The following is a 14667-nucleotide window of genomic DNA, read 5'->3' as shown; positions in this document are numbered from 1 at the left end:
CAAAAATATATATGTTTTATTAAAAAAATTTTTTTAGTTAATAGTGGCTGAAGGTGTTTGATGATAGTGATGTAATTCATAAATGTAAATGGTCTGGTCGTACCGATTGCTGGCTATTGAGTTTTCACACATCTTCATATAATATTCACAGATTATATATGTGAATGATGATAATATTAGTGTTGGATATCGCTTGTATTTGATACAAATAAAGTGCATTAGTATACAGGGTTATTGGTAACTCGACGTATATCCGTTAGGAGGTGATAGGGGTGACTATTTGCAATAATTTTAACCCCCATATGCATCATCAAAAAGTGAACCGTTTTTGAGTTATCACGTTTTTTTAGCTTTTTTCAAAATTTGTCAAAAATGCAACTTTAAAAATTTATTTAAAAAAAAGTATCAATTAAAATCTATTTTTTCTTTTGTTTTATAAGAACGATTTAACACTGGATATTTGTCAATATTTGAACAATATTTATCGGTCTAAATTTAAAAATGCGGGACGGAAAACGAATTTATTTCAATATTTTTTAATTTTTTTTTTCTTCAAAAATGCCTTAAAAACTAAACTACTTCGGGGACAATTTCAAAAGAAACTTTCGAATAAAGCAAAAGTAGACTTTCGAAAATGTGACTTTAATACGTCATGCAGCATAAACTACGAGGTACCACCCTCGAAAGAGCTGGAATCGACCTCAGTAAAAAAACTTTGCAAAAGAACTAATATATGTCGTACATCATATGACATCACATAATATACACAAAATTTGATTAAAGACAGTAAGAAATTCTGCCCCAAGTCGCACCCTAACTGTAAGCCGTTTAGGAGTTCCATCACTACATAGTATAAAACAAAGTCGCTTTCTCTATCCCCATATCTTTAAAACTACGCAACGGATTTTGATGCACATTTTTTTATTAGATAGTGTGATTCGATGGGAAGGTTTGTTTATATAATACATGAACAATATCGTAAAGAAACACTGATAATTTTAGAAGTTTGCAATGTGATGTCGTAAATAAACAAATTCTGTAGTATATTTAGTATCCGTATTGCACCCGTGCGAAGCCGATTCGGGTAGCTAGTTGATTATAATATTCGACTATGACAATTACATTAACATAACCACGTTACTGAAGATGACTCGAATATCCAAATAAAGTATAAAATAAATAAAAGATACGGCCGAGTATCGCTAATGTGCTCCTCAGAATTGTTCCGTTCACTTCCGTTCCGTTACTTTGTCATGGATCCTATGCTCAGAAATGTACCAAACTCTCACCAAACTACCCTACAAGTATATTATTTCTAATAAATAAAGAATCATCAACATTGGTTGGTGTGATTTTGAGTTATTCACCTTTTTATCGCGCACATGCAATTTGCAAATTTAAGACTTAGGTCGTTTTCATTCCATATGAATGATCAGAGCATAGGATACCATCATCGGTAAAAGATAAAATTAAAATGGGACCCCACGAGAAGCACTACATTTCAAACAAAAAAAAATTAAAATCGGTCCATCCAGTCAAAAGTTATGAGGTAATAAACATAAAAAAAAATACAGACGAATTGATAACCTCTTTGAAGTCGGTTGAAAATAATAATCCACTCGCTTTGTTCAAGTCTCGTTGGGTACCACCCACTTATTTTAAAATAATAAAATAATATTCTACCGGCACAAGTATTGTTTTGTTTCGTTTTAAGGATGAGAAAGCTAATGTAATTATAGGCACAAGGGACTTAAAATTTTGGTTCATAATGTTGGTGGCTCATTGGTGATATGATGAATGATTAATATTTCTTATAGTACCAACGTCCATAGCCAGTGGTGGCCAATTACCATCAGGTGGTCCATTTAACGGGCCACTGACCGCCTAACACAACAAATTTGTAGCTTTATGCTATTAAAAAAAGCGAAAATATCTTTCGTTATTCCACCGACAGGCACTAAGCGAAACTGGTTTTCTGTGATTTCAATTTCATTCAATCCTCATATATAGGTATTATTTGTTAAGTAGGATTTCCTGTAAGGCCTTACTTAAACGCTAACATTGATTTGTTACTTCAGTGCGCTTCGAATAACGAATAGTACCTAAAGTAAATGTAGGTATATGATAACGATAAGTGTTATAAAAAAAAAATGTTAACGACAAAAAAATAAACTATAAAGTTATAATAACCGAGGATTAATCTCACAATAAATGCTAAATTCCAGTTTACTATTGAAAGTTTCTTAACAGTCAAAACATAACGTAGGTACATCAGCAAAATCCTCTAAGTATGCGAAACAATAATTCAATTAGATTTTTTTCCTAATTTCAAGAAGAAATTAATTCTATATATCAACAATTTATTTTAAATTTTTTTTTTGAAACATCGTACTAAGAACATCTTTATTAACATAAGAATTAACAACATTAATGTATGTAATAATTATGCTTAAATGTATATATATATACAAATATGAACTAAAACTAGTTACTGTATAAATCTTGACCGCGTGGAATGGTAGCAAGAATGCTAGCAGCATTTCCCATCGTTTCAAATTAGATTACATTAAAAACACTAACCTATTATTACCGTGGACTAATTTTGTTTATCCAAAAAATATGTTTATTTGGATAAGAAATGCTTGTTTTTTTACAAATAAATGGGTAACCTTACAATAAAACTTGAAATTGTAGATACGATTATATAATATAGCCTGTTCCAATGAAAGGATGAGGATGAGGTATTTCATGCGATTTGCTAATAATATGCTATAATAATGCTATATTGTGCACTACTAAGAGTATGATTAACATATCTTTATTTATTGTACAACAATATCTACTTATTTCCACTTTAATTTTACTTTCAAAATTCTGATAATAATTTATTAGACGTTTAAAATGCAACGTGTTCGCATATCCATACTGAATATCATAGATAAATCAAGTTCAACCAGTGATAATGGAATGATTTCTTCAATATCAGCCCGGACGGAGTCTTGGAGTAAAAGTATTCGAAACTCCCGTGCCTTGGAAATCTCGGTAAAGCCGTTGATCTTGCGCCTGAACCTTTTCTATTCGCGTGGCAATTGAAAATGCACTTGTGGTTGGACACACAAACACACACACACACGTACTAAGATAGTTTCCCTTAAGATTGGTCGTCGTGGTCGAAATCGGTCAAGACGAGAACATTGTCATCACAGTGTGCACAAAAACGATAATAATTTATTTTATAAATAGTTTTTAAAATTAATGAGTGGTAAAAAAATGTTTTTCGTTCTTCCCTGTTGTCTATTGAGACATATACAGGGTTATTGGTAACTTGACGTATATCCGTTAGGAGGTGATAGGGACTATTTGCTATAATTTTAACCTTCATATGCATGATGCAAAAATTAACCATTTTTGAGTTATGGCGTTAAGGAAGTGAGAAAGTTTTTTTCATTGGATATTATTTTCAACCGACTTCAAAAAGGAGGAGGTTATCAATTCGTCTGTATTTTTTTTTTATGTTTGTTACCTCGTAACTCTTTACTGGGTGGACCGATTTTGATATTTTTTTTTTGTTTGAAAGGTAGTGCTTCCCGTGGGATCCCATTCTAATTTTATTTTTTTCCGATGATGGTATCCGTATGAAAACGACATAAGTCTTAAATTTGCATTATGTATGTGCGCGATAAATAGGTGAATAACTCAAAATTGGTTGGCACAATTTTGATGATTCTTTTTTTATTATAAAGGATATACTTTAAGGGTAGTTTGGTAAGGTTCTGAGCATAGGATCCATGACAAATTAAGTGAACGGGACGAAACGGAACAATTCTGAAGACGTTAGCAATACTCGGAATTTCTTACTGTTTTTAATCAAATTTTGTGTATATGATGTGATGCCATATGATGTACGACATATATTAGCTCTTTTGTAAAGTTTTTTTACTGAGGTCGATTACAGCTCTTTCAAGGGTGGTACCTTGTAGTTTATGCCGCATGACGTATTAAATCCGCATTTTCGAAAGTCTATTTTTGCTTTATTCGAAAGTTTCCTTTGAAATTGTCCTCGAAGTAGTTTCTGATTCATATAAAAGGCACGCTTAATCTATGCATATTAAGAAAAAAATCTTAGTCTATATCAGCTTCACTTAAAATCAAAAAATAAATAAAATTTTAACAAAAAGAAAAACCGACTTCAAAAGAAAACACTATTTAAAAACAAATAAAAATGCACTAAAAAGTAATAAAAATAATTGCACATTTAACATATTTTTGAGAGTCCTCCTAGGTAAAATGAAATGAAAAATATTAGACTACTTAAAAGTTGATTTACGATTATATAATGTAGTTATAATTATTGCTATATTTGGAGTCGGTGTCGTATTGCGCCGTAAAAGCAGCTAGCTCCCGAGCCCTTTTCTAAATTTTATATAATAACTAAAAATTAAAATGTAACTAAAACAGACTTAGTTTATTTTAATGCCTACAGATAATTGCGAAAATCATCTAAAATGTGCGTGAAGATTTTTCAGAGTATTAAGACGCGTAGATTCCCATTGTAATGTCTTATCATTGGTACTCTTAAATATTTTTATTTGAGATTTTTATTTTTATTTATATCCAATGTGCCGAAACGTAAAATTTTGTATAATTATTACTAACTTTAATTGTTGACTTCTTAGTCTTGTTTAGCTACTTTTCACCGTATTTGGTAATTATTTACTTTACCCTACTCTAAGATTTGGCCTTCTGGCCTTCGATTTATATTTATAATTATATTATATTTAATCAAAACAATGAGATTGATACATAGACAATTTGCTACCGTTCATCTAATATGATGTATTACTATAAAAATGGTGCCTTTGACGGTGACATACTCTATGTACTTCCCTGAAAAAATAAGTAGTTAATGAATAAATTGATGAGTGCTAATCTGCAGACTGATTGGTATGAACGCGCATCGCATGATGTTAAGGCGTCCAGTGCTTCACCTATATCACCACTAGATGAGTTACAAATCAGACAAAAAATCTTTGTTCCAAAAACTTTATCCATAAGAAAAATTAGAGCCTCAATAACTTAATAATCCCACAAACAGTGACCCTAAATGTGCGTAGAGTGAATAGATCAGTTGTTCTAGTTACAGATCGATATCGATATCGAGGGATAAAGAAAATATTGTGGATACCTTTTGTGAATTAATCGAGAACCACAGTGGTCCGGATAATACGAACTTATTTTGATTGAATACAGTGTACTTGGAATCCGAAAGACACTAAATGGCATATATAATATTTTTCTACAAAATGCAGAAAAAATATATTTACTATAGATGCCTTTCATGCCTTTTGTGGGTCAATACTGTCTAGTATACCTATCTAGATATTTCTTTTCCTCTAATAAAAAAAAAATAATTCAAACATTGTAGTCACCCTCTAACTGACAATGCAACAAGTAGTTTATTTTGCTACGTAATAAATTGGTTGTTTAAACAGACTTGAAATATTTATTTGCAGCTCTCAATAGTGAGAAGTTACATCTTTTAATTGAGTTTATTTGTAATTTTATTTTTGGTATTACCGACTTAAGTTAATATATACCGTGATTTAATTAAAAATATAAACAGTGTTCTTCTTTTTTTCATTGAGTGTCTGTTCAAAAATAAACAAAATCAAGGATATCAAAATATTATGTTTTTTATGAAAAATCCTTAGAGATAGTAGAATTATCGTTTGCCGTTGAGCTTTTCCAATGGAACCGCGTTATCGTTAAACATCGTGAAAACTCGTCACCTTTCGCTCAATTAAAGCAAATGCTGAGCGTAACCTCGCTGACCCTCTCTGACTCACGTGCTTACGCATCGCACCGAGTGAGTGAGGTAGAACTCGGTCGTTGCTTATAGGTTCTGTTTTCACGCTGATTCCCGGTCGAGGCTTGATATTTTCCCGTAGGCTTCACGTCTCAGTCGCCTGAAATCAGCGGACGGGGTTTTGTTGACCGTGTTTTCATTGCCCGAATTTTTATACTGAATGATTAAGTAACCACTTGGCGGTGCGATCTGTCTTTAAGTAGAAGTGATGTTCACAAAATACAATATAAACTGAGTGAATGGTTCGTATGTTTGTTTTGATAAAATTGTGGTTGTTTATGGACATCGCTGTGGACTAAAAAGGAGGGGTATATCAAGATAAGTCTCAAAGCGTAAAGCTGGGAGATATAATATTTCCTTGGTGAGTGATTTTATAACTGTATTGATTAGTATTTGAATAAAGTCGTAAGTATTGAGTGATGGATACTCAAAAGGTTATGACCCTCAGCTCAGGGAGGCTGCGAGACGTTACCTAACAGCTTTTGAAATAAACTGCGTCTCATTTACCTGAGACAAATATTTATTTATACAAAAATTACGAATACTTGGATTTACCTAACATATCCGAAATATTTAAGGACTAATTTTTTCAATATTTTTAAAAATAAAATCTTTTTCTAAATCTTTAAATATATTAGTAATTAAACTAAACATCATAAAACATAGTATTCTATTTTTATTTTAAATGAATTACCATTTTAGTCAATGCGATTAGCATGCGACTAGGCTACTGGATCCTATTTACCTTTTGCTATAAATATTATTCAGTATAGGTACCTCGACCCTTTTTAATTAAATGTTTAAAGTAGCAAATATTGAATTTGAACCATTATTTGGACCAATTTGTTGAAAACATAGAAATCTTCTTTAACAAATCTAAAATGATCCGTGTCATTGAAAATATGGAGAACGTATTAGTTTAATGATTCAAGTAAGCTGACTCAACGTGATATTAAAATGCGTCATTACTTAATATTTATACGTTTCAATAGCAGGTAAATCTTGTCAACCAATAAACAATGTCAATACTAAAAACAATTTTAAACAAAAAACATTTTAACACAATAAAGGCACTGAATCTATTGAATATAATTGTAGATAGGCTATTTTTAATCTCAATAACTAATATTTTAAGTGATTTTTTTAATCAGGTCATATTTTGCACAAACTTTATTGTTATGAGTTGAATTTGTCCGATAACTTAATATAGAGATATATTTTAACTATTTTGACGATACGGTACAACTTTATTTAGAATATTGTATATCTATCTGATAATGTGTTTTCATTGTGATAATAACTATTTATTCCTATCTTATTTTGACTTCGGTAGTCATTATTACAGCAGATTACCGCGCAGGACAAATTCGAGAGTACAAGTGTGCACACTTGAAACACAATTAAAGTGTACGTATATTCCGTTACTGCCGTAACATATTCCAACACGACCGGCGATAGTCCAAGCTCTAGGGCGCTAATGGGAATATCATGATTCATGACAGAAAAACAAATAAATATATACTGGCTCGGCGCGGGCTTGAACGCAGTGTATCGAGTAGCCTTATAAGCAGGCCACTAGATCAACAGGATATTTTTATCACGACACATAAGAATATATTAACCAATACATTCTTGTAGTATTTCCTACACGTCGTAATGTGTTCTTTGCTTTCATAAATCAAATCAAAATAAACTTCATTCAAGTAGGCTTTTACAAGCACTTTTGAATCGTCATTTTACAATTATGTGAAGCTACCACAAATCAGTATAAAAAGCTTTAGTTTTCATAAGGTTGTTAATATAATAAGTCATATTTTATTTTAGTCAAGCTTGTTAGTCTTTGTATTGTGGTAGAGTTATGTGCTACCTCGTCTGGGTATGTATCCGTTTATCAGATGTTATACCGCCAAATAGCAGTAACCAGTACTGGTGTGTTCTGGTCTGAAGGATGCGTCACTAATAGGCACAAGGGACATAACATCTTTGTTAACAATATAGGTGGCGCATTAGCGAATGTAATTAATAGTTAATATATCTTACGGCGCCATTGTCTATGTGCGATTGTTACCACTTGCCAATACAATACAACCTTTATCACAAAAAAGGCTATATATATATTTTTTTCTTCCATCACACTAGATAACTGTCTAAGGTTGTAGGTAGAGGTCTCTGTAAAGATATTGTATTCAACCAACAACAAACAACAACAGCCTGTAAATTCTAACTGCTGGGCTAAAGGCCTCCTCTCCATTTGAAGAGAAGGTATGGAACATATTCCACCACGCTGTTCCAATGCGGGTTGGAATACACATGTGGCAGAATTTCTATGAAATTTGTCACATGCAGGTTTCCTCACGATGTTTTCCTTCACCGCTAAGCAAGAGATGAATTATAAAGACAAATTAAGCACATGAATCAGCGGTGCTTGCCTGGGTTTGAACCCGCAATCATCGGTTAAGATATTGTATATTAGTCCTAAATTACATTGCATTAATTACATGTTATAGAAACTACAATCGTACAATTTTACTTGTTTATCGTTACGTCAGAGTTGCACCTGTTGGTCACGAGTAGTTAAAATACATAAAATGGAACGAAAGTTCAAACGGAACAGTACATAGCGATACTATCAGCTGTAACGGCGGCTATTCTCAAGAGAGAATGACCACTTGCGTGGGACATATATGTATTACTTGAATAGTGTGCGAACAAATATAGCTGCATTCCCTCCCTCTGAGCTGCTGATGAAGAAACCTACTTACTTTTTTTAATTGGTTGTACTCAGGCTCAGCACCCTGCCTCTTTGTCCTTTATAAGATTATCAATGTTAGCTAGCTAGCTATTTAATAACTTTACATTAAGGATATGGAAATCTATATTAATATTATTTAATGTTGTCTTAAATTTTCGCGATTATTACACATTTAAATAAAACTAATTATAACGGATGAATCGCGTATATTAATTATTTTTAAACATCCCGACGTTTCGAGCACTTTGCAGTGTTCGTGGTCACGGGTAGACTAAGATGACATTCGTCTATTTGAAGAACAAAGGAAATATTATTAACAACTACCGCCAACGATTTCTCAATTGATATCTTGAGTAACGTTCCGGTTGCACGCAGAAGGCACTAACTGTATCTTTAGGTCTTGCAGTCTGTTGGATTTGGGATTTCAAATTTTTAATAAGTGGATCCCAGGTGTTAGAAAGTCTCCAACCATCTTCTCTATTGAAGTTCGGATGTTTTTGAATTTCAATAGCCTCGCGTATCATTCTAGGAATGAATCTGTGTTCTCTAGCGAGGATCTGTGGTTTATCAAATCGGATAAAATGGTTAGGTTTATCCATAGCATGTTCACAGACTGCAGACTTAGAAGAACGCCTATTTTTGACATCTCCTATATGTTCCTTGACCCTGGTACCGATACTTCTCTTTGTTTGGCCTATGTAAGATAAACCACACTCACATTCGAGTTTATATACTCCTGCAGTTTGTAAGGGAATATTACTCTTGATAGGTCTCAAGAACTGGCTCACTTTCTTATGAGGCTTGTACACTGTTTTAATTGAAGCTCGCTTCAAGATGTTGCCAATCCTGTCTGTAACTCCCTTCACATATGGTAGAAATGCAGGTTGTCGCTCAACTGTGGGTGGCTTGATACGGCTTCTGCGATGCTGGCGAGGCACGGGCAGCTTGTTCTGGTGGAGTGCAAGCTTGACCTGACGTAGCCCGTCCTCTAGGTGTTCAGCATCGCAGAGATGGTGGGCTCTCTGAAACAAAGATTTGCCAACGGTAGCTAACTGGCTAGGGTGGTGGTGACACCAACAAATACCTCAATGGTGACTCGCACCACCACCCTAGCCAGTTAGCTACCGTTGGCAAATCTTTGTTTCAGAGAGCCCACCATCTCTGCGATGCTGAACACCTAGAGGACGAGCTACGTCAGGTCAAGCTTGCACTCCACCAGAACAAGCTGCCCGTGCCTCGCCAGCATCGCAGAAGCCGTATCAAGCCACCCACAGTTGAGCGACAACCTGCATTTCTACCATATGTGAAGGGAGTTACAGACAGGATTGGCAACATCTTGAAGCGAGCTTCAATTAAAACAGTGTACAAGCCTCATAAGAAAGTGAGCCAGTTCTTGAGACCTATCAAGAGTAATATTCCCTTACAAACTGCAGGAGTATATAAACTCGAATGTGAGTGTGGTTTATCTTACATAGGCCAAACAAAGAGAAGTATCGGTACCAGGGTCAAGGAACATATAGGAGATGTCAAAAATAGGCGTTCTTCTAAGTCTGCAGTCTGTGAACATGCTATGGATAAACCTAACCATTTTATCCGATTTGATAAACCACAGATCCTCGCTAGAGAACACAGATTCATTCCTAGAATGATACGCGAGGCTATTGAAATTCAAAAACATCCGAACTTCAATAGAGAAGATGGTTGGAGACTTTCTAACACCTGGGATCCACTTATTAAAAATTTGAAATCCCAAATCCAACAGACTGCAAGACCTAAAGATACAGTTAGTGCCTTCTGCGTGCAACCGGAACGTTACTCAAGATATCAATTGAGAAATCGTTGGCGGTAGTTGTTAATAATATTTCCTTTGTTCTTCAAATAGACGAATGTCATCTTAGTCTACCCGTGACCACGAACACTGCAAAGTGCTCGAAACGTCGGGATGTTTAAAAATAATTAATATACGCGATTCATCCGTTATAATTAGTTTTATTTAATATTATTTGGTTGAAAGAGCTAATCTCAGGACCTGTTTATGAGATTAGAAAATTTATTCTCAGTGTTAGACAACCCATTTATTGAGACAGCTTATAGCCAATACTATATATGTATATACAGCCTAAACAACAGCAACAAATATAAGGTTCGTATAATAAATAATATAATAATAATAAAGTATAACTTGGGTATGTCGGAAGGGGAATCAATGTGACCGACATGAAACAATCATTGCAGGAGCGTTTCTTTGGTCGCCTGAAAAAGGTACTCAAAAGTCTTTTATCAGGTGGCAATAAGGTTCGCGCCTTCAATGGTTGGGTCATGCCGGTCTTGATGTACTCTTTCGGCATACTCAAGTGGACTCAAAAAGAACTAGACGCCTTGGATAGGAAAGTCCGTGTCCTGCTGACTGCATATCGAATGCATCATCCTCGGTCTTCGGTGATGAGATTGAACATCCCACGGAGATGTGGTGGCCGTGGCTTTTTAAATGCCAAGACCCTACATAACCGTAAGGTATACAAACTCAGGGAGTATTTTCTCCACACTGACTTGGATATGCACCGAGATGTAGTTACAATGGACAAGGGACTAACTCCGCTCTCTTTAGGCAAAGAGAACTGGCACAAACCTGTAGTACTAAGTACTGAGAACCGCAAGGAGGTATGGAAGAGCAAGGAGTTACTCGGACGCTTCTATCGGGCCCTTCATGGACCCGATGTGGACTTTATGGCGTCCGTATCTTGGCTACGGTTCGGAAACCTATTTGGTGAAACCGAAGGTTTTGTCTGTGCGATTATGGATGAAGTTATCATGACGAACAATTACCGGAGGTATATTGTGAGGGATGGCACGGTGGACATATGTCGGGCGTGTCACACTCCGGGCGAATCCCTTAGACATATTATTTCCGGTTGTTCTCGTCTTGCTAACGGAGAGTATTTGCACAGACATAATCAAATGGCCAAGATTATCCATCAACAACTTGCACTTCGATACGGTCTTGTGGTATCAGAGGTACCATACTACAAGTATGTGCCCGACCCAGTTCTCGAGAATGGTCATATCACACTGTACTGGGACCGATCTATAATCACTGACAGGACTGTTGTCGCCAACAAGCCTGATATAGTGGTGATAGATCGGTCAGAGCGCCGCACGATAATTGTTGACATCACCATCCCTCATGACGAGAATCTCGTAAAAGCTGAGAAGGATAACCAAATAAAATATCTTGACTTAGCTCACGAGGTTGTCGACATGTGGGATGTGGATACAGCAGTTATTGTGCCGATAATTGTTTCAGCGAATGGCCTAATGGCCAAGAGCCTCGACCAACATCTTAAGAGACTCTCGTTAGGCAGCCCAGCTGCAGGGCCTGATGCAGAAGGCAGTACTCCTCGGCACGGCGCGTATTGTGAGGAAGTTCCTCTCTTTGGAGCCCTGACCACCGGTGGCTTAGACCCTGTTCCCGTCACTGGTTGGCCTCTGTATTTTATATTTTTAAATATATTTTATACATATGTTTGTATTTTATATTTAAAAATGTAATATAATATGAGTAAAAATAAATAAATAATAATAAAGTAATACTATTATAAGATCAAATACATAATGCTTAAGAATATTAAAGTGTATCCTATAAATTAACAAGGTATTTGAAGGCAGCTGAAACAGAAACGGGTCTCTCAATTCAATAATTAACAGAACCGTTAATAGCATCAGATACTAAAACAAATCCTTGATAATAATTTAAATATGACGACATCGAGTTGTTCCTTAATTGTATCAATTTATGGACTAGAATAGCGTGAGACGAATCGTCAGGAAACCTTTTTGTATTAGCTTCTATAACAATCAATCACATTGAAAAAAAATGGTGGAATTCGTTCCAAATCTTCTGACGACATAAGGCGTTGCCAAAAAGTCATATATTTACTGAGCGTTTGCTTTACGGACACAAGCGTTTACTGGTGGAGTCGGTTGCGTTTTAGAGGAAGGGACATGTGTCGTACCTTATGGCCTAATTTTTACTGTCAACATGATGACAGATTGAGTACTAAAGACGTGAAAGCGTGACTCAAGCGTATCGTAAACAAACTCACTTTCACTCTCACACAAAGTGAGGATAATACTGATATCACGACTTAGTATTGTTTTTGTTGTATTAAATAACTCATTTTTGTTATTCAATAAAATTGGTATCTCCTACCGTACATGGTACGATAGTTGTAGCTAATATGTGGTTATAAGAACATTTAAAGGTACATATCGCACATTATTTGGGTTAAGATTAAACATAGGACGTTTTAGTACAAAGGGACGTCAATTCAATCACAGGAAGCCAAACGCACAGTTACGCCGCGCCACAAGCAAGCTACAAGTATTTATACTCTATTTAAAAAAAAAAAAATACTGAAACAGCACATTGGATTGTTATTACAAAAACAAGGCATAATTTATATATAAAGAAATGAAAGTTCTTTTTATAATATTACCTTATGTATATAAACGTTTCTTATTCATAACAGTAAAAACTTTTTGGTCCTGTGTTCCATTCAAATTATACTAAGATTATCTACATCGACTCAGCCGGGAATCGAACCCAGGACCTCGGAGTGGCGTACCCATGAAAACCGGTGTACACACCACCACGGAGGTCGTCGTATATAATTGTAATGGTATCGTCGATATTTAATTGTTAAGTCTCATACGTACCCTTTCTAAAACATCAAAAAAGCTGGAATAATTATTATTTATTTAAAAAAAGTTTGAAATCCGATATAAAGAGAATAAAATAACAAAATATATATAACGATATTATTTTCTGGACATTTCTATTATACAATATTTTGTTTCTACTCGTGATGTACTTGCATATGACTAAGGTTTCAAAGCGTGTTTGGAAAAAACAATACCCGCTAAAATTTGAAGATTTCAACCAATATGAAATAAGTCCACTTAGAATTATTAAAAGTAATTCATTAATTGGCCAATAATATGATAAATTTGATAATAAAAATCATAATGATTACACTCGCGATTTGCTGAATATATTTGCAAATTGTTTGATAATGATTCAGTAGTAGAGTTTCTTGAATACAATGACTAAAATAAGAAAATCATTAAGATGTAAGAGATAAAATAAAAAAAAAACTTCTACTTAAACTAAATACTAAAGTCCGAAATTAACGTACTTTCCTACATTATTAACAGTCACTGAAAATACGGAAGATTTCCTTACTTACTGCCAACATTCTTCATAGTGATTTTACGGAGCGTTTCCAAGATATTTTAAATACTAATTAACCGAGTTGGATTTGAGATCCTTTCGCAAACATGGATAATAAGAAATCTGATTTTCGGTAAGGAATTCTTAGAATCGTCGACTACGAAGAATTTAAAGTATCTTACATACCAAGAGTTCAGGATTCAGAAATTAATAGCAGGTCTTCCTACCTAGCTCGTGAGCAGATGAGGGGTATAGTATGGAAGTTTTAATTGGCCTATATTTTAGGATTTAGTGCATGTAGCTAATTTAGAGTCAAATAAGAGCAACAAACTACACATCACTGAACATTTTCGATTGACTTCAACGAAATTGGATCTGATATTAACAAATTATTACACATCCTATCAGCTTGAACAATTATACGTACATATTTAACAATATTTCATATAATATTTATTTGACTATCAACTTCCGTACCTTTTGTTTACTCCTTAAAGTGGGTAAAAACTGGTTGGAATCTATGATTCGCTATTCATTCTAACTGCCAAGGATACAGTATTGGTATGCTGTGGTTTGAAGATTAAATGACACGGCAATTACAAGTAGAAAGGACATTTTAGATTCCTTCATTCGAGACGAATTTGGTGGTGATGATGACAAAAATTGCCTTCAGTGCTGAGTTTATTGTGTTTACAATTAACAAAATCCATTTGCTAGAGTATATCATCTTCTAGGAAAATAAAATGAAACCACCCTATTGGAAACCGTGGTATAGTAAAAATCTGACAACTTCGATTTACATGCAGTTATGAGACTGTG

The 14667-nt window shown here is 34.5% G+C and overlaps 1 protein-coding gene across 1 annotated transcript in view; it reads left to right on the top strand.

Annotated features, from left to right (window-relative positions):
- The first annotated feature begins 5977 nt into the window (after nucleotides 1-5977).
- LOC124537013 (probable G-protein coupled receptor CG31760) overlaps nucleotides 5978-14667 on the top strand; it is a 100892-nt gene continuing 92202 nt past the window's right edge. Inside the window, exon 1 of the mRNA XM_047113721.1 lies at nucleotides 5978-6227. The gene's annotated coding sequence lies outside the window, so the exon portion shown is untranslated. The remainder of the gene's footprint in view (nucleotides 6228-14667) is intronic.

Source organism: Vanessa cardui, chromosome 17 (assembly GCF_905220365.1).
Source record: "Vanessa cardui chromosome 17, ilVanCard2.1, whole genome shotgun sequence".
Classification (NCBI taxonomy): Eukaryota; Metazoa; Arthropoda; class Insecta; order Lepidoptera; family Nymphalidae; genus Vanessa; species Vanessa cardui.
The sequence above is the reverse complement of the archived record's forward strand: the minus strand, read 5'-3'. Positions and strand labels throughout refer to the sequence as shown.